The sequence below is a fragment of the Anas platyrhynchos genome, chromosome 9, assembly GCF_047663525.1.
Source record: "Anas platyrhynchos isolate ZD024472 breed Pekin duck chromosome 9, IASCAAS_PekinDuck_T2T, whole genome shotgun sequence".
Taxonomy (NCBI): Eukaryota; Metazoa; Chordata; class Aves; order Anseriformes; family Anatidae; genus Anas; species Anas platyrhynchos.
Genome location: NC_092595.1, coordinates 6,599,622 through 6,619,583, shown reverse-complemented (window position 1 = coordinate 6,619,583; position 19,962 = coordinate 6,599,622). Strand labels below are relative to the sequence as shown.

Below are 19,962 nucleotides of genomic sequence, written 5' to 3'. Positions count from 1 at the left end.
AGATGCACAGAGCTGTCAGTGCTAATTGTTAGTATTTCTGCAACTCTTTTTATTAACCAGCTATGTCAGTGGAGACCAGTTAAAGAAGAAAGTGCTCTCAGATCCAATAAGGTTTTGAACTCCTTTTAGGACATACCTCAAAAAAATTTAATAGTTCCTCCTATCCTATGCCCCAAATCCCTTCCTAAATTTCAAACCCAAATCAGCCAGACAAGGCTAATTACAGATCATTTGTTGTACAATGCATATTAACGGAAAGGTACTGCTTTCCTCCTGAAAATATTTGTGAAACGTTATCAAAAAGTTCTTTTCCCTCACTGATTATCTGTGTAATCCTGGAAAGTATTTCCCAAAAGTCACTCCCTCCATGCTGCTGGAGTGGCTGGTTATCACTGTACATCGTAAAGAGCAAGAGCTGTTAATGAACTGCATAATACTGTTTTCATTTCTGTGCTTGGATAAACTGTGGGAGGAATAATATTTACACTAATTTCAGATGTAGCTTTCAGTGTATACTAAGGAAACAATACATTCTCCCCAGCCTAGCATGGGAGAACACTTACCTCACAGTAAGTTACTGCAGAGCTGATTAGCAGCTAAGCTTACAAGCCGGTCAGCAGCCTCCCGGACGGGAAATGGTCCCACTTGATCACGCCTGAAGGACATTACTGTATAAAAATTCGGAAAGGTGACCAGCAACACTCAGCAGTGCTAATCTCCATTCCATTTCTGGTCCAACAAAACTCTTTAAGGGTGAAATACTAGAGGGAAAAATTAAGATGTCCCCACATTAACAGCAGGAAGTTTGCATACGCTTGTACATTTGACTCAATCTCACATTAAATTCTTCAGCGGTCTGGGATTTTGCTTAAGTACCGAGGCCTAGATACACAGCTGTGCCCCTGTGTTAGGAGGGTAAGGAGAAGAAGATTTTGGAGCTCGCCTAGACATTCACCAACATACAGGGTTTCTTTCATTTCTGTACACCAGCCTTCAACCCTAGTACTGTGCTATGAGTACTTGGGGAAAAAAATTAATAAATGTCTCACCAAAAGCAAGACAAAAATGCAATAGAGTAACAGACTTCATATTTAGGAGAACGATTTTTACTACAGGAGAAAAGCAGCAGACAATCTTGTTCGTTCTTGTCTCCTTACTGTAACTTCTGACTTTATACTTTTGTGTGTGTGTGCATACACGTGCTCAACCAGAGGACAACCAAAAATACCACACTCAGCCAGGTGAACATTGAGCCAAGTGTTAGAACACAAGAAAACACTTTTGGTAGCATGGTTTCCTTAGAAACATTTTGAACTTCTCGTAGGAATAGAATTTTCTTTTCCAGATGAATATGACATTTTGCCATTAGTAACTTGCTAATAACAAACAGACTTTGCAAGACTCATGCTGCAGACATTAGAATTAAGCTTTATTTTAACGTAGACAAAATCCTTCAGAGGTAGTACACTGACATAACTCTACTGACTAAGCTGATACACAATAGTGTCTGAACTGTCCTGTGCTGCTCTGTAGGATAAATGGGATAAATGTTATCACCAATAGAAGTGCAGTCATGCAGCCTACCTTGCACACAACAACTATACCTCCCAGCCTTCCACTGAGCCTCTTCTACACTGAATTTCATGGAAGACCCATCTAATCCATGCCCACCAAAAATCTTCACTTTCTATATTCATAGAATGTCTTTCACCTCAAAGCTCTTAGCAAAGCCGTGAGTGGATTCATCATAAAAAGTAACGTATTACCATAAGCTAGGAAAGGATTTTCAAAGAATTGTGCTACCAGCTGATAAAGGATTTGGGAGACTGTAAATCTCACGTTATTTATGTAATACACTGTACACAAGAAGCTGGGTTAACATGGGTATATACCACTATGAAATCTTTGCCTTTAGGTAAATATGACAACTAAAGAGAGAAATTCAGCTATTAAATTGCTCCAGTCACAAGCCAATGTCTGCTAGGCCTAGCAGCACAAAACCCGCAACAAACAACATGGTTAACCTTTTAAGGAGGGAAGAGAAACTAAAAATGTAATCCTGTGATTAGGTTTGTATAGGAGGAGTCTCAGAACTATGCAACTCTTTAGCATTATTAATGCTACAGCTGGACAGAAGGGTCAACTCACGTAACGTAATCATCATCTACAGCATACAAAAGGAAACACCTCTTAACAACTTATTATCCTTGATCCCAATTTGAAGAAATATGTACTGGAAATTAAGGAAGATATTAAAGTACTAACTAAACTAACCTAATCTACTAGTATAATCTACTATAACTAGCATAATCTAGTAAGTACTAACACAGGTCTCCCCCCGCCTTCAAGGCTGGAAGTGAAAGGGGTTACACCTCAGGAAACCAAAAACAGGAGCAGGTAACAGCTTCTTTAATATGATCCTGTTGAAATTCAGAGAAATTCATCTCAGAGAACAGAAACCTCCTTTAGGAAAAAAAGAGATTTATGCCCACACATGTTAGGGGAAACTGAGAGCACCACTGAACAACAGAAGAGGAAAAAACAACTCACAGTGCCACTGGGGCTCTTGAAATTTCTGAACTTTCATGCATTTTTGGCTGCAGAAATTGTTTGTCTGTGAAAATAGGGCACAGCAAATAGCATAGTACAACACCAGTTGCTTGGCGCTGTTTACATGCTCCCTGGGTAGAGCTCTCTCCTTTCATATCCTTCTGCAGGCCTGTACTAATTTCATATATACGCTAAGCTACAAAGAAACTAGGAAAGAAATCCATATTTTGCTGCTGGTTTGTATGTTAGTAGTGTTGGAGCATGGATTTTCTTTTTATGGTATTTACAGCACCTGGATATTTGCTGAAAGCTAAGCCAAGCATAAAACAAATAAGAGTTTTGATTCTCCTTTTTATTTGCATTGATAAAACCAGAAGTGTAATTTCTTTGACTTCAGACAAGTTTTTTCTTATTTACATTAGCATAAAGTGAAACTATGATTCCATAAATCTTGAAACTATGAAAGTGAACTATGAGTCTAATAATCAGAAGAATCTGTATTGACAGCCAGTGTGTGAGAGAACTCAATAGTCCGGGATGACCGTATCTTACAAACCTGAAGATAAGAAATGCAGTGCTTGGGAATGTGTTAAGTTTTGCTTTCTTTCATAGCTAGAATTTTTTTCAAGTGAAACTGTGGATAAACACTGATGGCATGCCAGTGACAGAGCCAGCCGTACTACCTACAACGTGGTGCTCTTCCCTGCTCTGGACACAATTCCTCTCTTCCCTAGGAACAAAGACACTGCAATGTCACAGCCTACTCCAATGTAAATTACAATCCAGCAGTTGGTCACAACAAGGTTTAGTTTCATGAGAAGCAGAACTAGGTTGGAAAACATTTACAACAAAGCAGTGTTGTCAGGAAATGCCACTCACTAAACCCAAAATGTTTTGCCCAAAGTTTCTCTCTCTGAGATTCACACATATTTTTGATTGAATTCCTGACAGACTGTTGGAGAGCCTGCTACTTCTACACTGTGTCACGCCAGGGAATGAGCTAAACACGCTCTCACACATTCACTGCAGTATTGCTGACAGATTCAGGTTATCCATACCACAGTGCCAAACTTCATGTCAGGGATTTGTAAAGAAGGCCCAGGACCTTTAGTGCTTTAGCCTCACAGTTCAGTTCCACAACAGATATTCACACATATGAAATTATATATATATATATATATATATATAAACTTTAACTGCTTAGAGCTTATAAATAAATCTACATTAAAAGCTTATGTTATGGTGCACATATGCTAAGTTATTTTTATAAGAAAACCCTAAAGAAAGACACAGCAGAACTGAGAAAGAAGCTGAGACTTCTCACAAATGGTAGAATAATCTTACATGCAAATAAAACATCTATTTTAAGATGAGCAATAAAGTGGGGAAATCTTTTTTCCAGACAGGAAAATTAAGCTTTTCTGACAAATTTCAGGTATTCCTTAAACAACATTGTGTTTCTGATTCAGATTAAGGACCTAGACCTTAAAACAATGTCAGTTCTGTACATCATCTTTGGGTCTTCTTGGAGCCTGGAAGCTCTCAGACAATCACCAAGTGTTGTCCCAGGTCCACTCAATGGCAGCAGTAGAAGAAACAGTTACAGCATGAGAGTTTGTTTCAATTGAGATGATTCAGAGCCTGAGGCTCAGCTACATCCAGAAACCTCTGAAACCATAACTGTGGTCAGCTCTTTAACATTTGGATTTAACGGCAGAAATCTGGAAGTCCCACCCTGAAAGACTGCCCTGATAAATGTGGAGCATCAAAGCCCAGAGACTGTGATCCCTGAGTATTAGTGGTATACCTGATGGGAGCCTTATGGATGCATCAGATTACAGCAGGTACCCCAAGGATGTCTAAGCCAAATAACTGGATATAATAAAGCTCTTCACTGTGCCCTCTCCACTCCCCAATTATACAATCCATTTGTGCAGCCCTATGGATTATACTCAGCCTGTTCTAAACACTTACCCTTTTTAAGCACCATGGTGCAATTAAGGTAAAGAAAATCAAACCCTATCAAGCTGTCCATGCAGAGAACTCTCAAGTGACTTTCTAGAAATGCACATTGATTTTATTGGAAAGCTTCTGAATAAATCATCCCTAGCATGGAGCTGTAAGGGATGGCTCAGTTGTCCCACCACCTGCTACAGGCCCCCGTCCTCATAGGAGGCGGTAGGGACACCTCAGCACCTGCCCAGCACCCACACAGGCTATTAGCAATAGTACACTTGCAAAGTGTTCCAGGGGTTCAGCCACCCACATTTTACAGCAGGGTTTATAGGTAATTTCAGGTACAAAAAAAAAAAAAAAAAGTTTTAAGACATATAACTATCTTTCTATAATGGTGGCCATTTAATTAACAATAGGTTGCACCACACGTATCACTTTCATCTTAATACAGCTGGAGAATTGGGCACTCTGTCAACTGCTCAACTCCTTGAAAAGTTTAAGGTTTTACAAGTGCCTTTCCCCCCTTTATTGGTTGTACTTTTTGATATACTCTTTTCATCTAACTCCATTTGCTTCTCTATTGGAAACCCTCTGAGACTACAAATAACTGAAGGTATTATCTCTTGTAAGAGCACAGTCACCAGTGGAAAAGAATCTTTTTTTTTTTTTTTTTTTTTTTTAAAGAGACTAGCTGCATTTCTTTATTCTTGTTTTCTTGAAGGTAAATCCTAATATTAGGCTTTTTAAAATTCCATTTCTACTACAGGCTAGGAATATGAACGTTCCTGCTCCACAATGTAAAATGGTCTAACACAAGAGAAAACGCAAGAAAACATCTTTACCGAACCCATTTTTAGAGAATAACTGCTCAGATGAAAACCTCCAGCATTTAAATTATACAGACAGCTGTCAGGGTGCAGCATTCAGATTATATTGTTAACTGCTGTACATCAGTTCTCATTTTATGCACAGCTACATCACTGTGCTCTTACTGCATCAGCATGGTAGCATGGGACCCTCCAGCTTTATAAGATAAATTGTTAAAAACAAATGCTAATTCTGCTTTCTGTCCTCCAGAGCCACAAAGACTTAAATATTTTATTTTGTGCTTAAAAAGGTGGGATAATAGTTTTTTTTCATCCTCTCTCACCAAATACTGAAGGAATCCAACAGTAGTAACAAAACCAGCAAGATTCTTCTTCTCATCGTCATCAATTTCTAGTAGGTGTTGCTGATTTGGCCCAGCACTCAAAGTCCCTGATTTTCCATGTGAGCTGACACACCAGATGGCTGCAGATTCATCCTCTGCTTTAGATCTGCCCTTGCCTGAAGCTATCTCCAGTGCTCATCCTTTGTGTCTACTCCGTAAACAAACAAGCAACCGACTCTGACTGAAGAAAGCAAATTTCCAGTCTGATTCCTGTGAATGCATTGCAAGTCACACATACAGCATTGCTGGACTTCCACGTATACTTATCAATATATGATCACTGCTGCCTACTGTGACATGAAAACATGCAGCTCTAAATACATGGTGCAGATGAAAAGTATTGTATTTTGTAGAAGGTTTCATGCCCACACAGCTCTGTGTGTTCACACCGCCAGAATGTGGTGCCCAGCTCTGCCTTTTGCTTTTCCTCTTTGCCTTGCTTCACCCCCTTGGTTTCTTACACCCAGCCCTTGTTTTGCAATGCATTGCTCCAGCATCCTCGCAACAAAAACCATATAGTTTGAAATTATTTGTAATTGTTAATGTTAGTATTTCACTGGCTGAGAAAATAACCTTTGAGACACCACAACAAGATCTGAAATACTGTTGATCATGTCCTGCTATGATAGTTTCTGCATTTGTAAATATATTTTTCCTAATAAACTCCTGTGAATCGTTCAAGAAGCTCAGTTCCACATCCCATAATTAATTCCAATTTCTCTAAGAAATATTTTCAAATTAAGGGTGACAGTTCTTGAAAGATCAGATTGAAGATTTGCTAGATCAGTAAGACAGTGGATATTCAAAAGTTACTGTAAAACATTAATTATCTAACTTCTACTTCAGCATGGTAGGGACACTAATGGAAAACCCTAAGGTATGTTCTCTCTTGAACCTTACCAAATTATTTGATTTCAGGAGTTGGAATTACCAGTTTATCACCACCTTGATAGCAGTAGATAGTAAAGTGAAATATCTTTGTTATAATAATAAAAGTCATGCCCCTAGGCTGGGAGACCCTGGCCCAACAGGGAACCCTTCCACTCTGAGGATGCGCAGCATGATTCTGCCATGGCAGCAGTGTGCTACCTGCATAACCCCTCGGAGGCTAGGGGACTGTACAAACACATGAGTGCATTCATAAAGGATTGTACAAAGAGTGGCACGGAAAGTCCTAAGGCATGACAACTTGGGAAACCACCTGTTACCCCAACTTGTGCAGCTCTGAAATAAGCAATAGTCAACCTGGTGCATGGATCACACACCAGGTTACAAATCCAAAGGTTTTATCAGACAACAACCTGTGATGAACATTATAAACAACTCAACATTTCTGCTCCCTAGTTGCATCACACATTAGTAGCTCTAATTGATTTGGTATTAGTCTTGCATACTTGACTTTGTTTAACAGGATGTGCTGAGTGAGCAGTGAGCATCGTAAGTACTTGTAAGCTGATATGCAGACACATCTCTGCTGTCTTGTGCTGGCTCTGCATGAGGTAATTCTATATCCCTTTACTATAATGTTTTCTTGGAATAATTTTTGTGTATGTATCAGTTGAATTTATTTATTAACTATTTAATATTTTTTCCAGTGTCCTGAATTTTACTTAGAGAGGTTCATGTGTTCATTTATCCCTAAGAGTGAGGAAGATATAACACGCAACAAGCCTTTCTCTAGTAACAACAGGTTGGTACTAATGTGAGCAAGTAACGGTCAGCTCAGGTGAAGTGTGTAAAACAAGCTATCATGAAACCAGTGCAAAAACCAAGTTAAAGGATGAATTTTGTCTCTGTAGACAGGACAATACTTGAGGCAAGACTGGATATAATAGGCAGAGGTTCCTCCCAAAAGCACCTCTGTTGCAATATTAATGTTTGCAATATAGGTCAAAAGAGGCTACAGTGGAAGTAAGAGTTGGGAGAATCAATACAAAGACTGATTTAACAGGTACAGTTGTACCTCAGTACAAATCTGAGAGGCACTTTGGCTGTGGCTCTAACATTTAGGATGCACCAGTGGTTTGGGCCACCCTTTATAACCATGGGTTTACTAGCTTCCTAAAAATAAAGCTAATGTTTCCCCAGGTTTTGGGACTTCTCACATTGCTGCAGGTATTCTCTTTTATAGGACAACAGAAAAGCTTACCAAGACCCTCTATGTTTCTTACCTTATTTAGATTTAAATAATAATAATAAAAGAAAACAAAAAAGTATGTCATGCCAAAGAAGCACAGGATATTATAAAGCAAATAGAAAAACTATACAGTGGAAGGATGAGCTAAAAAATCCTGAGAAGTCAAAAATGGCTAAGAATAAAGTTTTCAGAGCAAGGAAACGAAAACAATAAAGTCTCCTTCAGGTGTATAAAGTGGAATGAAGCTGACAAGAGAAGACATTAGACCATGGCAGTATATTTGAAGAAACTTAATAAAGAAGGAGGATAATATAGCCCCGGAATTAAATGAGGTCCCTGTAGTGTTTGCAGGAGGAACTGGAGCAAGCAATAAACAGCACACTTAAATTTTTTCAGAAAGTATCATGCCTAAAGGCCATCAGGTTAATGTTCAGATTTTATGAAAAAATGCACATACACCAGAGGGTTAGAGCACACATCAGCCTTCTTCACACTGATTTAAGATTCTGTTGGGAGGGCAAGAGGGCTCCTTCAAACTGAAAACTCATTCAAATGCTGCAAGACAAGATGAGAATGGAAGTAAGTATAAACTATTTCCTCTCCTAATTGAATTTACATTTTCTTCGGCAAGGTGAGCTGGTTGAGTCCAAAAACAAAAAATCCTTTTTTTTTTTTTTAAAGGAAGTTCCACTATTTTGAAGACAACTATCTCTAGCGTAAAACAATTGTCATTTTTCTTAATGATCTAGATATGTATATTCCCCCCCAAACACTGTGTCTGAGCCGCCCAGCCTTCAGGTTACCCCCAAAGAAGCCAGCCTCAGCAACAGGGCCACCACAACAGAGCCCTCCAAGCTGTGACCCCAGAGTTGAGCTGCAGCCCCCAGACACACTGGGTTTTCCTCTCCATGGCTGCATGGATGCTGAGGGGCCAGGAGGAGCTGGACAGGTGAGCTGGAAAGAGGATTTCTTTCTCGGGTAGAGGTCAATTAGAGGCATGGTACTGGGAAATACTTAAAATCAGAGGATTTTCAGGGCTTTATCTGCAAAGTAAATACCACCAGAATATTTCTGTTTGGCTTCAATAGGCAGCCCAATTTCCTCATATCTTATTATTACTAAATTTACTAAGCAAACACCACGTTATGGAATAAATACCTAGATCCAGTGTCCCTGAAATCAGTGGATGCTTTCCATTGACAACTGTGGGCTTTAGATTATAGCCCCTTACAAAGACATTACCTATTTCAAATGACCTCTTATTATGCAGCTGAAAGCAACTGGAGATAAGACATTTTTGGAGCTGATAAGAAGCTTCCAGAGCAGTGGTTCTTAAAATTACAGTTGCAGCTTTAGGGTGGGGCGTGAAGAGGTTTTCTGCTGGGTCACAACACATTCTACAAACTTAAGATCTCATTGTAAAGGAAATTACTTCTAGCTCTTCTGGCAACAAAGATAACCTTCAGAATGTAAATATCTGAAGCAGTTAGGTTTATTGAATATACAATATCATGGAATACCCAGTTCATGATGCTTTCTATAAAGACAGGGAAATTATTATTTTCTGACTCCCTAAATACAAAATAACAAAATTGAAAGTGTTGAATATAGGTACTGTTCAGCCAGTCATGATGTGGTATACTATTTCAAATGGGTTTCTGTTGTTGAAATAGCACCAAAGTTTGTGATACAGCTCAGGGTACAGATATGCTGTGAATGACTACGGGAAGAGAGTGGCTTGAATTTAGAGTTGCCTGAAGATTACAGCTTAAGTTTCAAATACCCTGATTGTTTAAAGAAGAAAAAATTAAGAACTGGGAGACTACAAACTACTACTATTTTAAAAAAAATTGTAATGCAAAGTAGCATTGAAATAGTCATGGAGAAGTTTCCTATGAGACTGAAGGTTCACTGAAGTTAGAAGGGCAAAAAATGAAATAGCTTACTCCTTCACCAAAACCAGGCACATATTCATCCATGAATATCCTGCTATCAGGGGATAAAATTTCACTACCCATAAGAAGATATCCTTTAAGATGACTGGTAATACACTTCGGGGAATGAACTACATAAGTACTTTCCAGCCTATATAGCTAAAAATGAAAAGCTGTAATTTAACTGAGAAGCACTGGTCATATACAACAGACATCAGATGACGCAGTACTTGTTCTCCTCATTAAAAACACAATCTGATGCCCATTAAAGTTAACAGATACTATTCCTCCAGTGTTTTCATGGAGGGAAAGAACTGATTTTGGTTTTTTATTTAAATAAAGAGTTGAATTCCCTGTGTTCAATATGAAATTAATACATAAAACCTAATCTCTCCTGAGGTATAGACTTTCTCCTATCATAGATCAAAGAATTTATTCCTAAAAAGTTCTTTGATGCCTGGATTGTAGGTAACTAATCAATGGTAAAACAGAATGGGCATTAAAAGAGAATAAATTTTAGAGGAAAAGCCATTATATAGGGAAAAAAATACATATGGAGAAACAAGAAGACCAAACCAGTGCCCAAAGCACTGAATAACATGTTCTGATCCCAGTAATTTACATCAGCCAAGCACTTCGTCCAATACTGCTGAACTGGGCTGTTACCATAGAAAAGATAGAGGAATTCAAAAGAAACCTAGTGAGCGCTTTAAAGAAACAAGGGGAGTAAAAAAAAAAAAAAAAAAAAAAAAAGAGCAGTTCTGAGCAAAGGAAAAGGGAATGAACCTGAGATAACAAGTGGCCTTTCCCTGCTCTGTAGATTTTCCACGAATAAACCTATTTAAGGAATAAAATTATTGCAAATCTGTCCCTACAGTTACTGTAGTGATAATGAAAGCCATTAAAATGAATATTTGATAAATGAATAAATGAATAAAAATGAAGGGAATAAATGAATGGTAAATGAATATAAATACTAAATGGTAAAAATTAAATGAATAATTCCCTTAAATGAGTAAATCCACCATGCTTCAGTTTGTTAGTGCTCTGTACAGATTACATCCCTCTTAAATGGCATCTTGAAAGGAATTTACATTGCACCAGAAAGATATACATATATACCAAGGCTTACCAGCATAGCAGAAAGTAAACATCTGCATGTGTGTCATCGCTCAATTTCCTCAACACACACGAAAAATAACAGCTATTTAGAAATCAGACTTTACAGTTAGTAACTGTTGCAGAAGCACCAGTATCTCAATTTTTGCCTGAGCTGTTCATTTCCATTACAGTGACTGCATTTCCTGTACTGTTACTTATGAAACATTGGTATTCTTGGCATTGTACAACATACAAATATTGCTCTGTTCAGACAGCATGCAGTCTAGAAGTCAGAAAGGAAGACAAGAGTTGAAGAGGGTGATAGGAAGGTTATTCCACATATCAGGGCCTCTAAGTGCAAAGAGGAAAAAGGAAGGATTGCCATGGCGATTATTCAATATACAAGGGAAGAAATATTCCAAACAGTAGGCCAGAACTAAATAGACTGTAGATAGGGAGAAAGGATAGATATACAGGTCCAGATGAGCAATTGAAAGACAATGACAGGGTCAAGGGAAAGAAATATTTTTTCAAAGTCAATACAATTAAACTAGAAGAGAGTTCTATAATTCATCTTGCTAATACTGAGAACATAAACCTCTGCAGGGCCCAACCCACAGTCATTCCTTTACCCAGGCCCCCAGTCATTCCAGCTGGAATTGTCAGCCAGAAAATTGAACCCCATCACCTTTCATTCCACTACCATCATCACTTGTGCCCAGCTGCCTCCTTTAAGTATTCCTAGTGCAACCTGCTGCTAGGGCTGAAAGTAGAAGTCTGACCACAGGCCATGCAGGAACTACTGAGAGACGCTTGCTTGATGTTGCTTAAAAGGAAAAAAGCCTGGGAACTTTTAATCATTTTTAGCTGTAGAAAACTAAGCTGTCCTGCTGCACAAGGTGTTCCTCTTCTATTGTCAAGTTCTGCATGCCCTGCAGAAGCCTAGCACCTAGTTATCAAGGAGCATGACAGACACTACAGACAAAGCCCCCAATATACATTAGTATATGCCCCCTGAACCTCCTTCAAAGGTGAGATAAGGAACTTCTACAATTCCACTAACTTTAGCACCAGATGTAGTCTATTTACAGTCCCAAATTCTAACCCAAACTTTGGCTTAAGTAAACCAAACTTAAAATTCTGCTGCCAAGTCATTTAAATCTCAAAATAATCCTGCATACCTGGAAGCTTGAAAAAAAAAGACATGAAGCATCAGTCCCATTCTGAATGGTTGCTGCATTTTTTTACTTCACTTCAATTCTCCTCTCATCTGTTGGAGGAGATGCAGTAAACATACCAGACACCTGGAAAACAGCCAAAGCCATCATGTGCTTGTAATATAGCTGCACCCCGCTTTGGGATTAGCTCTGCACAGCTGCTGTTGTTTGGTCACTAATGTCATTGCTTCTTAAGTAGGTCTCACTGGGGAATCAGATCTGTCTTTTTTAGTAGCTACTAGGTTAAACCTGTAAACTTAAGTCACTGAAAAGACTCATAATGAAGTTCCTGTATTTTAAAGTAGAGTTTCTAATTCTGTAAAGTGTTTTTTTGCTTTGCAGTTTCTTTAAGAGAACTTGAAGTTTGTCACCCAACAGAAATCTTTTACTTGTCAATTTGTAATACCTGCTTATTTGATATCTTGTGTAGTTTCTGTACCCTGGTCCTGAAAGTAACTATTATAATACATATATATATGTAGGTATATATACATCATAACAAAAGAAAATTCAAGCAAAAAAAGTCTTCATAAAAATGACTGACCAATCTTATGATGGATTCATACCCCCTTGGAAGGCCAAGGAAGGAGCCAAGACCTGCATCCCAGTATCTCCTAGCTTTGATGTTTAAAATGAAATTACTAGGTTAAAACAATCAGACATCTATTCAGCTGTAACAACAAACAGATAGGATGCTCACAATCCATTAAGCAGGATATGCTTTGCTCTGTTATTTCTGTATTCTAACTCCAGCTAGTAAATACTTGTTATCCTGATATCTGTTTCTCCTTCTCTCTACTTATCCATCCATCTATCTTCTTTGTAAATTTACAAAATTGAAGTTACATTAGATTTCATACCTGCCAGAATGCCTATTAGTCTTATAGCCTCAGTTTTATTTAATTGGTTAACTTGTTTTTGAAGCAATAGCTGAGAAAGGCATTTTAATAGTTTTAATTATCTAAACCATGCTAGGAAACATTTTTACATTATCTTTGTTATAATTCTATTATTTTCTGATCCCCAGACTTGTTGATAACCCTCAAACACTTCAACTGTTGAAGTTAAAACAAGATTGATTAGAAAAAAAAATACAGAAATACAAAGCACCGTGCCATCTTATTTACTCATTCAATGCCAAAAAGCCATTTTATGCTCCTCATTCTCTTTTATAGCTGTTGACTGAAATGTTGCATCAGTACCAATTATGGGTATTTGCAATGGTGAGTATGGTGGAGAAGCAGGGAATGAGATTTCATGATCACATCAAAGCCATAAATATTGTCAGTCTTACTGTTCTAATGTCCCTTAAGCTTTATTTAATGGTTACTTGATTACTAAAAAATCTTTCAGATTCATTTAATTTTTAAGAATGTGGCCTTGTTAGTTTGTTGCAAGTTGTTGTTTTTTTTTTTTTTTTTTTCCTGTCTTACTTTATTTTTTTAACAGCAAAGTTATATATTATGTGGCATGAATTATAAAGCAGTTGTCATGGAGATATTGCTAATGCAGGAGAATATATGCTCTCTGCTTTGAAAACTGCAGAGCAGATCTGTTTACAAGCACCTTTTCTGAAAGCCTTGCAACTGGTGGCTAGGGTATTACCTGTATAGTTCATTGGACTCTGCCTGGGCATTATGCTGCAGCAATGATACAGCCAGGTAGCTCTCACTTTACACCTGCACAGACATAACTGGAAATTTTGGTAGTATTCAAAGATAGCAATGAGTGAATTGAAATACACCAAACTGCTCTGATGCTTATCAAAGAAATGTAGAAACCACATAGAATTGGAACAGGTAATATTAAAAGCTTGAGACATGGAACTTCTTTTGTTCTTTGATATATCAATATTAATTCATTTAGCTAAAACAGAGTAGACATACAGAAGAGATCTTAATGAACCAGTGCTTGCAATCTGGTGCCTCAAGATTTGCTTACCTCTGTAAGATTTTGGTAAATAGGTTACAGAACAGTTTCCCTCTGTTTGCACAGCTGTGAAATGGGGACATTTATGCCTAATTATCTTTATAAACTGCTTTAGAGCTCTAAAATTGAAAACACCATTTAAATGCTAGAATAAACACCTTTATCTCAAAAGTTTTTCAAAAGCTAGTATTCCCCCATGTTTCCTGATAGTTGTACTTTTCTATGTTTATACAACGATATCAGTCTTAAGTAACGGGTATTCTCGGAGAGTTGTGTTCTGTCCCTAACAGTCAATTTGATAATGTTTTTGTTTGCATGTTACCAAGCAGAACTAGCTGGCATGTAGACTTGTTTCGTAAGACAAATGGTTTTGAAGGAAGTTTTGTGTTATTACAGAATCTCATAACAGCAAAATATCATTATTTTTCTGTCTGTTGTGTCAGTGCCTATAAGAGATACTGGGTTTTTTGACAGAGAAAACATGAAGATACAGCCTTACTGAAAATTGCTAAGTAGGTTTTGCATTAAGCATCAAGTTCACTATTTCATATTTTCATAAATATGCAGAAAATCATGATGTCCTGCAAAATGAAACTTAAGAGACCAGTTCATGAAAAAATTATATGCTCCATTTACTCCGGCCTCCTATGTACTTTATTTTTTATTAACTCACTTATCCTTTATATGCAGGAGACCATCTCTCTAATATGTGGCCCAAAAGGGTGGGCTGCAGAATGGGGAGGGAGTGAGCCTAAACAGACAGGCATTTGCATTTCCAGTGCAGAAAGTACATTCAGAAATTCATCCCACATTAGAAAAGAAATGAACCACACAGTGTTCAGTTGTTGTTTGGAATGTTTTTTAGTCTGATAAATGGACAAAAAAAAAAGGGGGGGGGGGGGGGCACAATCTTTCTAATGGCTGTATGGACCACAACATGTCCCCAAACCACTTCTTTTATTGCAGAATGGACTCTGTACTTCCCAGATATTTTTCCTTCCCTTAGTGCACTTTGTGTATTTTCTCCCCTTTTCCTCTTGGGGAAAACTTCCCTCTTAATTTCTCTAGCATCTAATTATGATCTTATTGCCCTGGTGGGATACAACAACCAGAAAAAACAGAAAAAGAAGTTAAAAAATATCTCCTGATGTGCTCCACAAAGAGACAGGCTATGCATTTCTCACCATGGGAGGAAGGTTTATCTATCTGGTGTTGTTTCACAGATGATAATTGATGTCAGTTACAATTCTCTTCCAGAAAATGTAGTTTGTAATATTAACCTCTTTTTGAGATTATCCGAAGATGTTAATACTCTAGGAAAAGTGAATGCCTCGCCCTTTCTAGACTTAGTTCTTCTATTAGTCCACACTAATTACAGTGGGTAAGACTGCTTTTTCTTTGCCTCATGACTACGATATAGAATTGTTGATTTACCCCACACACACCCCGCTGTCATGTTGTCTTCTGTTGTTCTGTCACTGATTTAAATGGACTAGTAATATATTACTACAACTTCTTGTGCAGAAGTACAGAGAGAGGTCTTACTCATCAGATGAAATATTCTACTCTTTAATGTGTCCTTATGTGTATCTCATTAGATATGTTCCAACTGTGACATAGTTGTACCAGCAAAAACTTTCTTAAAAGTTGTATGCAACTATTTTTCCTTCATTTTGCTCATTATTCATTACTTTTAAAGGGAAAAGCTAAGGAAAGAATTTGAAGATAAAAATACAATTAAACACTAAACAAGATGAGTCTAATCACAGTATTTTCTCTGGCAAAAGCAACAACAACACAGATTAAGTCAGAAATGGACCTGGCAAGGAAGGAAGCACAATATAAATAAATAGAATGCTATTAATTTAATAGTAATGATGATGAAGGAAAAGTCAATCAATACTGTGGGAAACTGGGTATTTTCTTTTATTCCTAACTCTTCATACTACACAATGGTACTTGGAAGTAATTGACGATCTTTTTGTACTATATCACAGCACCCAAAAATAATTCTTAAGCAAACCATGATGTCATATTATCCACATTTAGTTGCAGTCTTGAGAGTATGATTTCATTTCTGTATTGAAGTGAGCCAGGTTTTAAGATCTTGAGCAGGATTGAATGTTAAGATATTTGAGTTTTAATCCTAATCATGGGACAAATATTTTTTCAGTAATCTTAAATGAAGTTAATATCTTTGGTTCAGGCTTGCTGTTTGCTGATTTCAGATGTTAAAGAAGTTCACAAGCCAAAATAAAGAAGCTTTAGCAAGCCTCAGTTTCTCTCTCAAGCCTTCTCCCTTCTCTCCCTGCTCTTCAAGACAGCCAACAGACTATGGCTCAAAATTGTCAGGAAGCTTGGCAGCAACCTCATACACTCTGTAATATTTAGGGAGTCTTGTGTCCACTGAAATGTGGTCACAGAACAGCAATGAGAATTTTTATCAGTAAATAACAAACTTTAGTTTAATGTTTCAGGACAATCTTCACATTATTCATTCTACTAAAACATGTATTACAGTTTCCTTGCACAACTCTAAGAGAAATTTTGTTCTTTAGGTGTGAGAGCAAGAGCTGGATGAACTCAGATGCAGAGAAAGACACAGGATGAACTATGGCCAGATTACTGCAGATCCATGCATTGGACTGGTGTAGACCCTACTGACAGCAGAAGCAAGAATTACACCAATTTTCATAAATTTCATAGAATCATAGAATCATAGAATATCCTGAGTTGGAAGGGACCCTTAAGGATCATCAAGTCCAACTCTTGACACCGCACAGGTCTACCCAAAAGTTCAGACCATGTGACTAAGCGCACAGTCCAATCTCTTCTTAAATTCAGACAGGCTCGGTGCAGTGACCACTTCCCTGGGGAGCCTGTTCCAGTGTGCAACCACTCTCTCTGTGAAGAACTTCCTCCTGATGTCAAGCCTAAACTTCCCCTGCCTCAGCTTAACCCTGTTCCCGCGGGTCCTGTCACTGGTGTTAATGGAGAAAAGGTCTCCTGCCTCTCGACACCCCCTTACGAGGAAGTTGTAGACTGCGATGAGGTCTCCCCTCAGCCTCCTCTTCTCCAGGCTGAACAGGCCCAGTGCCCTCAGCCGTTCCTCGTACGTCTTACATTACTTCCTCGTACGTTCCTTACATTAGTAATATAATGATCTGGAAATAGTGGTTAGGAACTAAAGTAAAGTATTAGACAAAGTTTACCACTGAGGGAGAGTCCTTGTCTAAGTCCTGTAAGGAACAGTTGGTTCCCTTTCTGTCACTTCAAAGAATATGTACAGAACTGAAAAGACATTAAAGTCACTCCTACCATGTGACAGTGAGGAGTGAATCATGGTAGTTGTTCCTATTGTGGAGCGGAAAATGGGAATGTGCGAATCTGTAGAGACATTAAAGTAATCATTAATCCTTTTCTACTTGTCAATCAAAAATGTTGTACTCTAGGGGTAAGAATATGTTTGACTGGAAACAAGCTTTTAGTAAAATAGATTTGGCAGATGCATATTTGCAGATGCTCATGAAAGATGAATCATGACATTTTCTGACAACAAACACACCAAAATGTCTGTTTTGCTACTCCGTTTCCCTTTGGGTATTGCATCAGCTATATATACTGTATATGCATGTGTTTGTGTATAAATCAATCAAGCACTAATGAAGAAAATTATTTGCTGTCTACGCCAGAACACAACACTACCATACGAATAACCTGGTCACAAGAAAAACAGAACAGTTAAAACACTTGAATAGCTTCTTCAGCAATGCCATGAATCATGTTTTATAATATAGCAGAGAAATCCTTTAATTATTTGTGATCAATATATTCTCATAGAAGACTTTAGTATGCCTTTGATGTTGAATGGTGCTACATGTACTGTACAAACTGACCTCCCAGGTGCTATCTTCTAGGGGTCCATTAAGTCTGACCTGTTGCAGATCCAGAGCACCAAATCAATCAATATTACTAAGAACCACATAGTCCCTCAAAATACAGAGGCTACTCATGTAACTAAGTTAAAATAAATTTGTCATCAAAGGCTTCAGTCTGTTGTATTAAGATTTACAATTCCTTTGTTCATTCTTAATTATTTTCCCTAAAACCAAATTTAAGAGTAGCAATTGGTCCTTTAAAATGGATTTAGAAGCAAATAACAGCAATTTATCATAGTAAATTTTTATTCACATTCATTCTGCCTGAGCACAGTAGTTACATTTGACCAAACAATATCTTTCAGACTTTATCCAGCCTTGACATCAAGAAATCCACAAAGGCTATTTCTCTTGACTGCATGTTTCAGTGATCAACTACTTTTACGAGGACATTTTACCTCATTTTTATTTTGAAAGGTTCAGCTTCATTTTCCAGAAGAAACTGCCACCATATTCGCTTTCTCCCCAACTAGGGAGAAAGATTAGAGACAACAGCTGCAATTGGTGGGAAGTACACACCGTCTTGGAATAATAATAATCCCTTGGTTTGGGGATTGAAGGTATTTCACCAGTATAGCTTTAAACAGATTGTATTTGCAGGCTATCAGCCAGTGTTTTTGTATTCATATAGGCAGGGCAATCATTGTTCTTTGCAGATGTAATCAAGCTGCAGTGCAGAATCCTGTTTCTGGCTAAGGATGTTTATTTGTTATTGAGTATAATATATTGAAAGCCATAGCAATGCTGATGGGTCAGCACAGATGCCTTCCATCATGAGTTACTGAGATGCATTTCTTCAAAAAAAACTCATAGATGAAATGTTTTCAGCTAGCTGAGGTTAATAAAGATAGCTCCTTCATCATCTCAAGGAATGGAGCCAATAATGAGTAACAGAAATAATATCATAAATCATTCTTTATAAACTAGGATTGACTACTATTTGCCTTTCATGGTGAATTTGCATACTCTTACTTGTTGAATGACAATAAGAAAGCAAAGAAGAAAGGTCACCAGGGACACTATAAGGTAAAATACTGCTATGTACTACTGCATTTGACAGCTGGGATTGATTTAGAGTACCAAACGATCCTGTCTATAAGTTCAAGGGGTAGGGCTAGTATGGGAGTCTATTCATATAAGGAAACAATCTAAATTCCTAAGATTTTGAACAGTTAGCTGCTCAGAAAGACCTGGGTACTCCTAAAATGAACCAGCATATATATATATGTATGCATATACGTATGTATATATATATGTAAAGACTGCCTTCCTCTTAAAATAATTCTTTTCTTAATATGTAGGGGTAGGTTTTGCTCACAAGATGGCAGTGTTGGTTATTCCACACCACTTCACAGCACCTCCCTCTAGCAAAAGGTCTCAATGTTGCTACCGAAGGAAAACCACCCAGGGCGGAATTCCCTCAAGGGCTGCATCACCACAGCTGCTTATCCACAAAGAAGATCTTCTGACCTATCACACTGCATGTTACCTGCCATAAACCCTCAGGATTAAATATACAACACTCAGCTAAATCTCTGAACATCCAAATATCCAAACAAGTTGGATCCTTGCTTTCCACCTCTTTCATGTCAAAAGAAATGTATATTTTTTTAATTTTTTTAAAAGACGACTTTCGCCCTTTAGTGAGTAGGGATAGTCTCAAAACTGGTTGAATCCCAAGTTTCCAGCTTCCTATAAATTTCCCTTAACAGCTGAAGGTTCTACATGATTAACACAAATTGTTATTAATGGCTATTTGCAATGCAGATGTGTTCAAGCAGTTTTGAAACCCTGTACAAAGTAATATTCAGACCCTGTAGGACTTTTTTTCTGAACCAAGGAGGTTTCATCCGATCTAATACACTCATAAAAATTGAGGCATTTTCTGTTCAACCTCAGTAGTGCTTCTTCACCAACCAGCAGCACTCATAAAATTGAAACAGGCTAAGAGGACATTTATCCAGGCCTTCTTCAGAGGTCAAGAAGCTCA

The 19,962-nt window shown here is 37.8% G+C and overlaps 1 long non-coding RNA gene across 1 annotated transcript in view; it reads right to left on the bottom strand.

The window, feature by feature from the left end:
* The window catches only part of LOC140003245 (uncharacterized), a 91,456-nt gene extending 79,268 nt beyond the window's left edge, over positions 1-12,188 (bottom strand). Inside the window, exon 1 of the long non-coding RNA XR_011811564.1 lies at positions 12,070-12,188. This is a non-coding gene — a long non-coding RNA (uncharacterized lncRNA). The remainder of the gene's footprint in view (positions 1-12,069) is intronic.
* Between the last annotated feature and the right edge of the window lie 7,774 nt (positions 12,189-19,962).